Raw genomic sequence first — 14,502 nt, 5'->3', positions numbered from 1 at the left:
AGCCAAAAAGTTACTAAATTAGCCTGTTCCCAAACGAGGCCTTAATAAACAATAAAGAGGGCTTAAAAACAGAACTTTTTTATGTTATACAATAAGCACAAAAACAGCTCTAAGACAGGTAGAAAATCAATGCAAAAATGGGGTAAAAGGGGACTAGATTCTCACCCTTGAAGCCTCCTTCACAAATGATGCTCCAATGGCCTCCTTTAGCTCCAAACCAGTCAAGAAACTCAAGAACAAGCCCTTAGAATCCTAGTTTCAAGAGGAAGGTGAAACACTAGGTGCTTGTGTGCAATAGTATGGACTAAAACACACACAAGAGTAAATATAGAGATAGGATATGTATACAACTCAAACCCTAAAACTAGAGCTTCTCTCTATGTTTTTCCCTCTCTAAAATGTCGAAAGTCTCTCTCCTCAACCCCAAGAGAGAGCCTCTATCTATCCCTCTTGTAAAGCTTACAAGACAAGCTTTGCAAGAGGGAGACGTGTATGGAGGGGAGCAAAAGCAAGACAGCTGTCTAAAAATATCTGCAAAAGCAGATGAACAGCAATCGGCCGGCCAAAAATGCCATCTTGGCCAAAAAGAGTGCCGGTCGGCAACAAATAGTGCTGACCGGCAACAAAGAGTGCCGGCCGGCAAACTATATTGCCGGTGGCAGCAAAAACTAGCCGGTGGCCTCTAGCCAATGCCGGTGGTGGGTGGGGATGGTCTACAAGCCCCACCCTGCCTCTCAAGGGCAAGATGCAAGTGTTTGGTGCAAAACCAGACACTAAACGGTCGAGTTCGGAGATCCTGAGGCAAGGCATGCGAGCCGAGGCCTCCGGGAACTCCAAACGAACACAAACATGGAAGATCACTGTGTGTTCAAACGGTGACGTCCAAGTCTTGAGGACGGTCAAAAATGGGGTGTCTACAGCAGTGGATTACCCCATCAGTGGGAAGTCGGATTGAGATCCCAATTGTTGCTATAGAGACAGACCTGCCAGTAGTTCAGACAGATCAGGGCAGTATGGCGGGACCGACAAGAGTTGAGGAAATGATGCGCCAGATGTAGGACACCATGAGAGCCATGCTGCAGGATGTTGTTTGCCGAGATGAATTTGCCAAACAACAGGCCGAGATCATGGCCCAGCAGGCAGAGTTAATTGCCAGATTGCAACAACAAACCGGGGCATCTGCTTTACACCCAGTTCCTCCCCCACCAGGAGTCTCGGCACCCGGGGAGGCACCAAATGTCCAGGCAGATACGGACATACCAACAGGGCCAGCTCCGCCCCCAATTCTGCCCCAGCTATCTAAGGCACCTACGCTTGTCAATCAACCGGACTTTCCCTTCGAGTTCGACGTAGACCATACAGCACTGAAATTGAGCAAGCTCGAGAAGTTGTTCATGAAATCCCAAGGGGTAAAGGTTATCTCGGATATCGAGGACGGATATACCGACGTGGCTGTGACACTGCTGGATAGGTTTAAAATGCCGCAAATTGATCGCTTCGACGGATCTGGGGACCCCATGGTGCATCTCCGGTTGTTCTCAGATATACTACGGCCAATGGGCCTCACCAGACCACAAAAGCTTTCACTATTCGGCCGGACCCTGTCGGGTGTGGCCGCTATCTGGTACGCGAAGTTAGAGGATGATGTCAAACGGAGTTGGGATGAAATGGCCGAGGCCTTTGTCGCGCAATACTCTTACAATACCCAAATCAAGATTACGACCCGAGATCTCGAAACAACAAGGCAGAGCCTAAGGAGAGCTTCTCGGATTTCGTAACTCGGTGGAGGGCGAAGGCTTCAATGATGACCCTGAGGCCTGCCGACAAATACCAAATCAGGATGATTGTGCACAATCTCCAGCCAAAACTGATGCAAAAAATGATTGTGCTCCCCTTCCCCACTTTTTCAGATCTACATGAAATGGGGGTACAAATCGAAGATGCAATGAAACAGGGTCAGATTGACCAAGATAGAGAGCAACCCAGAAGAACCTTTAACCGCAACAACAATGCAGGCCCAAGTGGCGCTGCAACTGCAAGAGCTTCGGAGGTGAGCATGGTCACCACCATTTCCCCTCCCCTTCCCAAACCCATGGCAGCCACACCTTTCTCCGGTGCATTAGGAAGCAGTGCACAGACCACCAAATACCAACCCAGAGGCCAAAAAACCTTCACCCCATTGTATATGCCCCTGTCCAAGGCTCTAGGGGTATTAATCAGGAAAGGGCATCTAAAACCCCTGGAGCCGAGGCCATTACCAAACCCACTCCCCCTCTCTCACAACCCCGCCAAATACTGCGCATATCACCAACAACATGGTCATGACACTGACCAATGTTTCCGACTGCGTCATGAGATTCAAGATCTCATTAACAAACAGGTGATCCTGCCTCCAGAAAAACCCAATGTCACAACTAACCCGCTCCCTACACACAACCAAGCTCCACCTCCCAAAAGAGTCAACTTTATCTAGACTGGGGTCGTGCCTTACGATCCTAGCATCTATATTACTCCTTCCCACCTACCTAAGCTGGAGATGCTCCTTCCTGACGGCATTGACTCTTTATGCATGTTGGACATCTCCAGAACCCAACCCGAGCCAATGGTGGTGACTGGCAAAAACATAATAAAGGAGATTTCAGAGGAGGATGGAATTGTTCAATCAAGGTTTGAGCAGTCTGGGAGTGTCACTGGGGAAGCCTACGATCTGAGTGATTACATTCTACCAGCAAGCCAGTTTGAGCCTAATATTGAATTGCCAGAGAGGGCAGAGCTGTGTGTGATCCAAGGGGATGGATTTGAGCAGGGGACAGATGGTTTGACGGCTGTGGAAGAGGACTTAGCCAATCTCCAGTTTTTCAACGACCAAGATCCAGGAGACGCGGCAGTCAACTGGTTTGATTATGAGGAATCGGCAGAGGCTATTGGGTGGCTTGATGACCTGCCAGACATTGTTGACGAAGCTCAATTGGAACAGGGCCCGACAAGGGCAAGAATATCAGTGGTGGCCGGAAAGGCCGGAAATCAGAATGAATCGCCGGAGAGCGCCGGTGCTAAGAATTCCGCTCGAGACTTGGGCATTATGAATGCGGGAATTATTGAACAACCAACTGTACTGACGCAGTTGGAACAAGAAAGGTTTGAGGATGCCAAGAGAATTAGGAAAGCTAAGGGCCTTGAGGGGACTGAGAGTGCTGTGTGCACGAAGATAGAAAATGCTGCGAGCATGTGGACGGAGAGTACTGCGGGTGCAATTGAACCGGAACCAGACAGGTGTCTGTTGGCTGCCGACAGAATGTGGTGGGAGGACGATGATTTATGTCTTGCCCACACGGATGAGGATTGGGGGAGTAATCAGCCAGATGATACCTGGTATATCGGTGAGGTCGATCATATGACGAGAAGCGGGCGGTATTTCGAGCCCCCGCACCTAGACCAGCCGGAGGCATCTGGGAAGGATAAGGAGGCTGAGAGATAGAAAGAGAAGCAAGTCGAAGAAGAGGCTGTACTGTAATAGTTAAAGAAGATACAAGTAGACATCTCCATCTGGGGACTGCTTATGGCATCGCGAGTGCATCGACAAGCTGTCTTATCGGCGATGGACAAGGCCAAGCTCTCAATAGACACCACGCCCGAACAGCTGGTGGGCTTAGTTTTTCCGGGAGGAGCTACCCCGATCTTGATCTTTTCTGACAATGAACTGCCACCTGAGGGTGCGAACCATAACAAGCCACTCTACATCTCCGTGGAGTACAGGAACAAGTGGATACCCGTAGTGCTTGTCGACACAGGGTCCGCCATCAATGTGTGTCCAGCGAGGACTGCTTATGCAATCGGTTTGAAGACTGCAGACTTTGTGCCAACAGCCCAAGTGATTTGGGCATACGACAACACAAGCAGAGAAGTCATGGGGATAGCGAAAATTCAGACCAAGGTTGGGCCGGGGCAGCATGAAATTGACTTTCACGTCCTAGAGGTTCCCGCCACTTTTAATCTACTCTTGCGGCGGCCGTGGCTGCATCAAGTGAAGGCAGTTTCTTCTACCTTGCATCAAATGGTGAAATACCCTCATGGGAAGGGAGTAGCCATTGTTTTTGGGAATTCATCGATCCATCCACCGCCGGAAGTATCTACGCCAGTTTTGGAAATTGAGCACGATATGGAGGATGTGTTCTTATCCGGTTTTACCCTAGCTGAGGCCCGGGTCGTGCAGGACATCTTAGCTGTTAATGAGGGGGTGTATGTCAGTGCTCAATCAATATACCTCATGAACAAGCTTCAACACATCCCAGGGATGGGATTGGGAAAGAGCGGCCGGAAGGGCGTCACAGCATTGGCCGAGGTGCCCCATAACCCGCATACCTTTGGCTTGGGTTATCTGCCCACCAAAGAGGATTGGATAAGGAAGGGTAAGGAGATGGCTGGGAGAGCCAGAGCAAAGAAGGCGGGGAAGCCTTTTGACTTAATGCACCGGCCTATTCAGGGTACCCTAAACGGACGCTTCGTCCGGGAGGGGGAGGACTTTCCATTTTGTGGCTTCCCAGAGCCGTGGTTGAACGCGGAGAGGAAGCGCGTGCCGGGGTTTGAGATCTTCTTTGACCTGCAGTTACCCGGGGATGACGTTGCCGAAGAGCAAACAGACCCATTAGCTGAGGTTGAGCAGAGCAAGAAAGTGGAGTCTGAGGACGCTGAAAGTGAGATGGGGGTAGCACTGGTATATCTACTTTCAGATCCTCCGATCGAACAGAAGTGCTTGGGGGATAACTTCTCGGTATGCGTGATCGGAAATGGAACGGTTGCGGGCCTACCAGCAACTATTTTGGATGCATCTATCGCACCCTCTCTCATCTGGCAATATGAAGAGGGATTTTTGTCAAGCAGTACCGGGTCAGGTAGCGAGCCGGAATCTGATTCCTCCGAATCTGTGGAGTCGGAATCAGGTTCCAGCTCGACTGAGTCTGAGTCCGGTATTCCTGGGGTTAATAACCCGAATACCACAGTCCTGTCCAGCTCGTCTTTTTCATTCTCTTTTGAGTCTGTTGTAACAGAAGAATCGGACGATTTGGATGTGCTTAATGAGAATGATGTGGCTGTGGTTTCTGAGTACTTTTCTGTGCCCTTGATTTATTGCATTAACTCAGATTTTCAAAATTTTGATGAAAACGACGAGGAAGAAATTCCTCCGATTTTGCAACGCTTAATTGAACAAGAGCAGGAAAGATTTGTTAAACCCTTAATGGATGAAATCACTACTGTGAACATTGGAACTGAAGAGGACCTGCTGCTGGTCCAGATCGGGTCCACGTTGTCTTTGGAGGAACGCGAGCGCTTAGTCGCTTTATTAAAAGATTTCAAAGATGTTTTCGCGTGGTCCTACGAAGACATGCCTGGAATCGATCCTGAGATTGTACAGCACCGGATCCCTCTTGAACCCGAGGCCCGACCTGTTAAACAAAAACTCAGAAGGATCCGCCCAGACTGGGCTCTCAAGATTAAGGAAGAGGTCACCAAGCAAATTGACGCAGGTTTCCTGCTGGTATCCGAATACCCAACTTGGTTAGCCAACATCGTTCTAGTGCCAAAGAAGGATGGTAGGATCCGGGTATGCGTGGATTTCAGGGATTTGAACAGAGCCAGTCCAAAGGACGACTTTCCATTGCCGCACATTGATGAGTTAGTGGACTTCACAACGAGGCATGCTTTGCTTTCATTTATGGATGGCTTCTCAGGCTACAATCAGATAGTGATGGCACCAGAAGACCGGGAAAAGACTGCCTTCACCACCCCGTGGGGGACATACTGCTACAGAGTGATGCTGTTTGAGTTGAAGAATGCTGGAGCTACATATCAACGGGCCGCAACCACAATATTGCATGACATGATCCACAAAGAGGTTGAGGTGTACGTGGACGACATGATTGTCAAGTCCAAGGAAAGAGAGGGCCACTACACCGCCTTGCAAAAGTTCTTTCAAAGGATCAGAGAATTCCGGTTGCGGTTGAATCCTCAGAAATGTACGTTTGGTGTTACAGCAGGGAAAATGCTGGGGTTTCTCATTACACAGAGAGGTATCGAAGTCGACCCTTCCAAAATCAAGGCCATCTTAGAAATGCCACCACCAAGGACTAAAAAGGAGGTGCGAGGTTTTCTGGGTAAAGTGCAATTCATAAGACGGTTTATCTCAAAATTAACCTTGACTTGTGAACCACTTTTTGGTCTCTTGAAGAAAGGAAAAAAATTCCAGTGGGACGGCCGATGCCAAGCTGCTTTTGAACAGATCAAGGAATATTTACAGAACCCACCCATGTTGTCACCGCCAGAGCCGGGGAGACCGTTGATATTGTATCTTTCAGTAACTGAGACTACAATGGACTGCATGCTCGCGCAGGAATCAGAGGACAAAGTGGAGAGGGCCATCTACTATCTGAGCAAGAAGATGCTAGAGTATGAGACTCGGTACACACCGTTGGAAAAGGCTTGCTTAGCTTTGGTATGGGCTACCAGGAAGCTGCGGCACTACCTGTTAGCTCACTCCGTAATGTTGGTTTCACGACTCGATCCCATCAAATATCTTTTCGAGAAACTAGCACTTACGGGTAGGCTAGCTCGTTGGTTGCTGTTGCTTTCTGAATTCGATCTGAAATATGTGACACGCAAGTCAGTCAAGGGAAGAGCAGTAGCAGAATTCTTAGCCGATCATCCAGCGGAAGGAGGTGAAGCAGTTGAGTACTTATTCCCAGATGAGGCCATTTTGTATATCGACGATGAGTTTTAGACGATGTATTTTAACGGAGCGTCCAACCAGTACGGGTATGGGATAGGAGTGTTACTGATAGCACCCGACAATTCCCGTATCCCTCTAGCATTCAAACTCTGATTCAAAGTCTCGAACAACGAAGCAGAATATGAGGCATGCATTGCCGGTCTAGAAGCAGCCTTGGAACTAGGGGCAAGACGGTTGGACGTCATCGGGGACTCGAACCTTGTTGTGTGTCAAGGAAAAGGAGACTGGAAAGTCAAAGAAGAAAAAATGATGATGTATCACCAGACCTTGGACTTGTTGATTCCTCGGTTTGAGAAGCTGAACTTTGCTCATCTACTAAGAGAGAACAACAAGTTCGCAGATTCTTTAGCAACTCTATCTTCCATGATAGACATCCCGTTCGGAGTCCGGATGTCCAGTCATTATTGACCAAAAATTTGCACCAGCCTACGAGTCGATTGCTGCTATAGACGAGGTTCAGGACGAAAACCCCTGGTATTACGATGTTTGGAATTTCTTGGAGAATGAAGCATATTCGCTAGGGGTAAATGCCAAGGATAAAAGGGCAATCAGAAGAATGGCCGTCCAGTTCATCATCTGCGGAGGTAAATTATATAAGAGAGGTCATCTGGGAATGCACAAGCTGTGCGTTGAAGCCGAAGAATCGAAGCGCCTGATGGAGGCCATCCATGGAGGGGAATGCGGTTCACATATGAACGGAGTAATGCTAACCCGGAAGATCCTCAGATAGGGTTACTACTGGTCCACCATGGAGGAGGATTGTATCGGCTTTGTTCGACGATGCCACAAGTGTCAAATTCATGCAAATCGCATGAACATCCCGCCGTCGAAGCTGTACAATATGACTTCGCCATGGCCATTTTCAGTTTGGGGAATCGACTTGATCGGGGCTGTTACTCCAAAAGGGTCGAATGGGCATGAGTTCATCCTGGTTGCGATAGATTATTTCACGAAGTGGGTTGAGGCCCAGTCTTATGCTGTGTTGAAGGCGTCGCGTATTGCAAAGTTCATCAGGAACAACATCATCTGCCGCTATGGGGTCCCGAACGAGGTCATTTGAGACAATAGTTCCCACTTCAAGAAGGAAGTGATTGACTTGTTGGAAAAATACAATGTGACTTTTCATAAGTCATCCACATACCGGCCGCAAACCAATCGAGCGGTTGAGGCCGCCAACAAGAATATCAAACACATACTGCAGAAAATGGTGGAAACCTACCGGGATTGGCCAGACAAGCTGTCGTTTGCTCTGTGGGGGTACCGGACTTCAATTAGAACTTCTACTGGGGCGACTCCGTATTCATTAGTTTATGGGATGGAGGCCGTTCTACCTATTGAAATTGAGGTTCCGTCTTTGCGAGTGCTGGCTGAGTGTCAGATAGCCGAAGCAGATTGGCAACAGAGCAGATTTGAAGAACTCATGCTTTTTGACGAGCGCAGACTGAAAGCACTGTACCATGTTCAAGGCTATCAGCGCAGAATTGCCAGGGCTTTTAACAAGAAAGTTAAGTCCAGGAATCTAAAGGAAGGAGATTTGGTGCTCAAGGACAACCGAGCTCCCATCCACGACCCAAGGGGCAAGTTCAGACCCAATTGGACAGGTCTCTACATCATTAAGTCTATTTGGTCAGGTGGAGCTGTGGTTCTGATGGACCTAGATGGCCTATAGTTCTCCCAACCGATCAACATGGACAAGTTGAAGAAATATTACCCCTGAGAGGCTCGCTAGGCCGAAAACCCGAAAGGGCGACCTAGGCAAAAGTTAGAGCATTGAAAAATTGGAAAATATAAAAACTGAGCTCGCAAGGTTGAAAACCCGCAAAGGGCGGCCTTGGCAAAAGTTAGAGCGTAAAAGGAGAGTGAAAATACTCGAGTGAACCTAAGCCTGAACTACGTAAGGCTTGATTCCCATCTTTGGGATACGTAGGCAACTTCATCCTGAAGTTCAGTCATAAACTTTTCCCCGATCAACTTTGTCCATTTGATCATCTAGGTCATCTCTGTCTATTCAGCATTCAAGAGCTTCAATCATAATCTCCAGTGCAGTGCTATTCAGACTAGGGGCAACTTTCCGTTACTGTGCAGTGCCGCGGTACTCAGGGGCAACTTTCCAGTTGCAGGGATCGGGGGTTGTGCATCTCAGTGATAGATCTCAGGCATGTCCAGTTTTGATCCATATTGAAAATAGTTTCGAAAAGTTTTAATAAAAGTTGACTTTGTTCAAATTAATCTTTTTACAACTTAGACCATTTTTGGACCAAAGCGAAAAAATTTCAGTACCCACAACCTTCAATTTCATTGATTTCAATACAGAGTTCTCCTGCTCTTGCATACAAATTGAAGTTGCTTTTTATTACAATCATAAAGAAAACTTGAAAGTACGAATAAAGCAATAAATTCGAGGCATAGCTAAGTCAGGTATTCCTGCGCCCCCTCCCAGAGCTGGTCGATGCCTCTGATACCAAAGTAGGCCTTTCCTGTGCCTCTTCATTGAGCCAATCCAAGCACTCATCAGACAAATTGCAGCTGAAAGTGGGAGCGGGGGCCAGGAGTTCTCTAGTCCTCCATGCTGTGGCATACCGGGCAAGTTGTGCGTCTCGAATCGGGAATGCGGTAGGATACTCCATCCCCTCTGGCGGGCAAGTCTGATTATGACTGAACTGGCGCTGGAACCGGAACGGAAAGTAGAACACACAGTGAGTCAGACCAATCAACTGGATCCCGGTCTGCCGGGACATGCTATAGCTCATTGCCGGGAGATTGAGCCAAGGACAGTGCCAAGCAATGTGATCTACAGACAAATTACACATCCAGTCGAACCACCATCCCTCATCGATGGCATCGACTAGTCGTTGTCAGAAGAAGTAGCCGCGAGCTGAGTAGGCTGGGCAAGAGTCCACAACCTGCAATTTATCCATCAACCATACCTGGGGAGGGATGAAAAAATGAGAGAATAAAGAATAGAGAGATGTATGATGAGAGAAAAGTGAGAAAACGGTTTTCTGAGAAAAATCGAGCCTGAGGGCCGAGTGATGTAAGAAATATATATGTGAGAAAGTGTGGGAAACATTACCTGCAGCAATAGTGGACTCCTCGCGAATCTAGTCGTCTCTCGGCGATAGAAAGCATCCAAGCCCATCAGCGTCTCGGCCAATGTCATGACAATGCAGCTTTTTCTTTCCTTCAAGCCTTGAGCAACTTCAATCAGACGAATGCTAGATCTGCTAAAGCCCGGGGCAAGTAAAAAGTGAGATAGCATGCACAAGCAAAGGGCGTGTTGTCGAAAACCTTGCCAATGATGGTCGCCGCAGTTACCGGCATCAGAAAAACGATGAATCAAGCCAAGGATATCCAGTTCCCCATTGCAGATCAGAGACCGAGCATCGTGCATGGTGAGCCCACACATCTGTCATAAAGCTTGGGCGTGACCGAAGCGAAAGTGGGACAAAATCTCTTCATGGCGTTCAGATTCCATCAAAACTTGAAAATCTTCAAAGGTCGGACACATCACTTGCCCGCCGAAGCTAAAGACATGTGTTACCGGGTTCCAAAACCTCGCTGCAGCATGGAGGAAAGGAAGGTACAGCGAAGTACGGCTCAGCGTGAATAGTGCATTCAAGCCGAAGCCCCGGAAGTTCAACTTTTCCGAGCCGTCTAAAGTAGCAATCCAAGCTGCGAGATTTTCGACGAGAAACGCCTCCATTTTGGTGCAAAACTGAGGTGAAATGAATGAGCCACAGAGCTAGGACTTTTAAAGAGGATAAGGCACTGTTCGGGGGACACGTGTCGAAAAACTGATGGTTGCTGAGCTAGGTGGTCGGCCGACCACCTTTTCTGGTAGGCCGACCACCCCCCTTGGTCCCCAAATGAAAAAGCTGGTCGGCCAGCTCCCAAAGGTGGTCGGCCATGGAGGAAAACACCCCTTTAGTCTTTTCCTAGCTTCTAGAAGTGAGTTCCTAGCATTTCCATGCATCGGGAATGTTAAAGGTGTGAGTTTCCCTTTGTTTCGGATGCGTTCCGTCACCCCGATCGTCCGAAATGCATTTTGTTTATCACAGTTGTTGTTAAGTTTTGCCTATTGAGTTATTGTTTTGCTTATCGAGTTGTTGTTTCGTTTATCGAGTTGTCAAGTTTACCGAGTTGTTGAGTTTTGTCGAGCTGTCGAGTTTTGTATATTGAGTTGTTACTCTCTATTTAATCAACGTTGTTGTGTCTTGTTTATCGAGTTGTAAACTTGCTAAGGTTTTGTTGTTTCTTAGTAAGTTAAGTTGTTTAGTTTGTTGTGTCGGTTCACTACCTGAATTGGCAAATTTTCGACGCTCAATTTTCATTCAAATCTCATTTTGTGTAAAATGATGCGATGCGATGCAAGAACATAAAATGTAACACTTTTTGAATAAAAGCTGTTTCATTCCATCATGTTTCCTTTGTTACAACATTTTACAACAAGGATACAAGTTTTACAAAAAATAAAACTGCCTAATAATGTACAATGTGCTACAACTACTAGTAAAAAGGTAAATAAAGCAGGAAACAACTGCATCAATGCTCTCAAGCACAGGAATAAGAGGCCCTCTTCGTCCTCTTCTGCGGAACAGCCTCAGCACCATCATCGCCATCTAAGTCAGAGCTGTTATCCTCAGGATCCTCCTCGGCCTCATCTCCGAAATCTGAACCAGAACCGGAACCACTCTCTCTATCAGCAGATGTCTCTGACTGGGGATGCGCAGGCTCCTCCTCCTCGCTGGACTCCTCCTCCTCGCTGGACTCCTCCTCTATGATAGGTGCTCTGTGCCCACCTCGTCTGCGAGACGACTCCCCTCTCCCAACTCCTCGAGAAGGCCTAGATGGCCCAGCTCCTTGGGAAGGCCCAGATGGCCCGGCCTGTGGCCCGCTATGTAGCGGAGGCATCTTAAAAGAAAGAATGCAATACATCAGCCAAGGTATGTATATCTGATGCAGATGCAAGAAAACCACATGAAGTGGGTGCAGGCAGATACAGTGCATGAATGTGGTGAGTGTCAGATGTGCTCTACACATACAATTAATCAATGCAGTAAGATCTACAAGTTCAACATGTCATCAGAAGTATGATAAATGCCAGAAAATTGAAGAGTACTTGAAAACCAAGGATGGACAGCTGCGCCTCTCTCCGCAAGACCATGCCCTCGAGCGAGGCCACCAATCCGAGCATCCCATCCATGTACTCGCTGGGTGGCTACAAATACAAGTTCAGATCATCAGTGACTGAATAAATGCCTAAGTATCTGGGTGATAAATGAAAAGCAGTGGAGCATACCGGTGGTGAGTCAGGGTCACTGACGTATCGGTGATCAGGCACAGGAGGCTCTATCGGAATCGGGTAGGAAGTCCCGTATCGCCATCCCGTCAACTCAGTAGGGATGTCTGGCCATCCAGCGTGATGATAAGTCGGAGAAATCGGGGGGACCAGCCCAGCCCCACCTCTCGACATACTGGCTCTGCTAGTGGAAGGAGCACCTGCAGCCCGAGCTCGACTCAAAGATGGTATGTTAGCGGACCTCCTCGTAGGGGTATGAACGCCTGTCAACGGGGGCATCAAGTATGTGTGACGGTAGGTCGCGTACTCCCCCTCCTCCAAATGTAGCAATACATCAGTACCCAGCATGGCATTAGTAATCTCCTGGGGAGTGAGCCTCTCGGAAGTCCGCATGTCGACCGGAGGTATTGAGGGGATGTCCTGATGAGGGTAGCCCATCGTCTGGCGCATGAAGCGTTCCCCCAGGAACCAGGCCCTACCAACCGGCCCCTCAAACAGGATCCTATACCGAGAGGTGGCCCATCCTCCGGTAAGCTGAAATCGGAGGTCCCCGCCTAAAGACACCCAGGGCTGCCAGGTGAGCTGCAGATAACCAAGGCATAAGTCGATTAGAAATCGTAGATGTACAAAATAAATCAAAGGTGAAAACATGGAGAACTGAGAGTTCTGAATTACCTCTGTTGGCCGCACCGTGTCGAAATACTGCCGTAGGTAGGGGAGAGTCTCCCGAGGTCTCGGCCGGTACTGGCCCTCAAACACGAGCGAGTAGGGGATCATGAGGGGCGCCTCCACCTCGAGCTCTAGGGCTAGCGTCGTGAAGTACGCAAAAACCCATAACTGTAGAAAACAGGGCAAAAGCCATCAGAATACAAAATGCTAAGTGCAGAACCCGAATATAGAATGCTGAGTGCAGAATGTGAGTACAGAATGTGAAGTGTGTCGTGCGTGCAATGTACAGATAATGAAAAGCAGAAATGTAAATCAAGAGGGCAGAAGGTACCTCCCAGGCTCTCCAGTAGCCGCCAACTATGTTCCCCCGTCCGCGGGAGGTCGCGCTCATATAGCAATAGAGGGTAGCCAAGCTGGCGCCACCCCAGTCATACTGATTGACCTGCAAGAGGTCTACCAGTGCACTCAGTAGATATAGCCCAATGGTGTTCCCCCTATCGGCGAACAGAGTGGTCCCGAAGAGGAACATCAAAAACCCCCGGGTATACTGTGCTACCTCCACGGGAGTCTCGGGCACCCTCCCCCTGAACTGTGTAGAAAACTAGGTATACCGGACTCGGCCTGAGGATCTGTCAACCGACGGGCGAGCTCCTAATAGATAAATCCAGGCGGCCTCTCACTCACCCATATCCTCATCATATGGGATCGGCCAACCTCCTATGTCGAGGCTCGTCAGAATCGCAAAATCAAACGGGGTCATAGTCATGTCCCCGGTAGCAGAGAAATGGAAGGAGTTGGTGGTGTCCTACCATCTCTCTACAATCGCACCCATCAACGTCCTACTGGCAGGATGGCGGGATATCCCTACACAGAAAGGTCCAAACCCCGTCTGGTCAATCCACTCGCGGACAGCCTCCGGGAGCTCTGCGTACCACTCCCTCGCGACAATGGAGCCATACCCTCGCGTGATACGAGAAGACACCTGCATTCATAATGAACACATGTATTCAGTTTCAGAATGAAATGAATAAGCTGCGTGCAAATGACATGTATAAGCTGTGTGTAAACCAAATCAGATCCAATGCTGTGAGCTGCGTACAATCAAAGTTTGAGCCGTGTGTTCAACATCAAGTATTTGGGCCGTGTGTTCAGATTTCAAGATCAGTGGGCTGTGTGTTCACCTCAAAGTTTAAGCCGTGTGTTCAACATCAAGTATTTGGGCTGTGTTCAGATTTCGAGATCAGTGGGCTGTGTGTTCACCTCAAAGTTTGAACCGTGTGTTCAACATCAAGTGTTTGGGATGTGTGTTCAGATTTCAAGATCAGTGGGCTGTGTGTTCACCTCAAAGTTTGAACTGTGTGTTCAACATCAAGTATTTGGGCAGTGTGTTCAGATTTCGAGATCAGCGGGCTGTGTGTTCACCTCAAAGTTTGAGCCGTGTGTTCAACATCAAGTATTTGGGCTGTGTGTTCAAATTTCCAGATCAGTGGGCTGTGTGTTCACCTCAAATTTTGAACCGTGTGTTCAACATCAAGTACTTGGGCTATATGTTCAGATTTCAAAAGCATTGGGCTGCGTGTTCTACTCTCAACAAGTGTGTGCTGTGCGTTCACAATCAATTTCTGGGCTGTGTGTTCAGAAATTCAAGTGATTAAGCTGTGTGTTCAAAATGCAAACAGAATGCCGTGTCATTGGCTAAAGTGTTCAGAACAAGCTATGTGCTAGAATGAGCAGATAAGCATGGCAAAAG

The sequence above is a fragment of the Camellia sinensis genome, chromosome 13 (assembly GCF_055761805.1).
Source record: "Camellia sinensis isolate YWXY chromosome 13, ASM5576180v1, whole genome shotgun sequence".
Classification (NCBI taxonomy): domain Eukaryota; kingdom Viridiplantae; phylum Streptophyta; class Magnoliopsida; order Ericales; family Theaceae; genus Camellia; species Camellia sinensis.
This window is presented reverse-complemented; position numbering follows the sequence as displayed.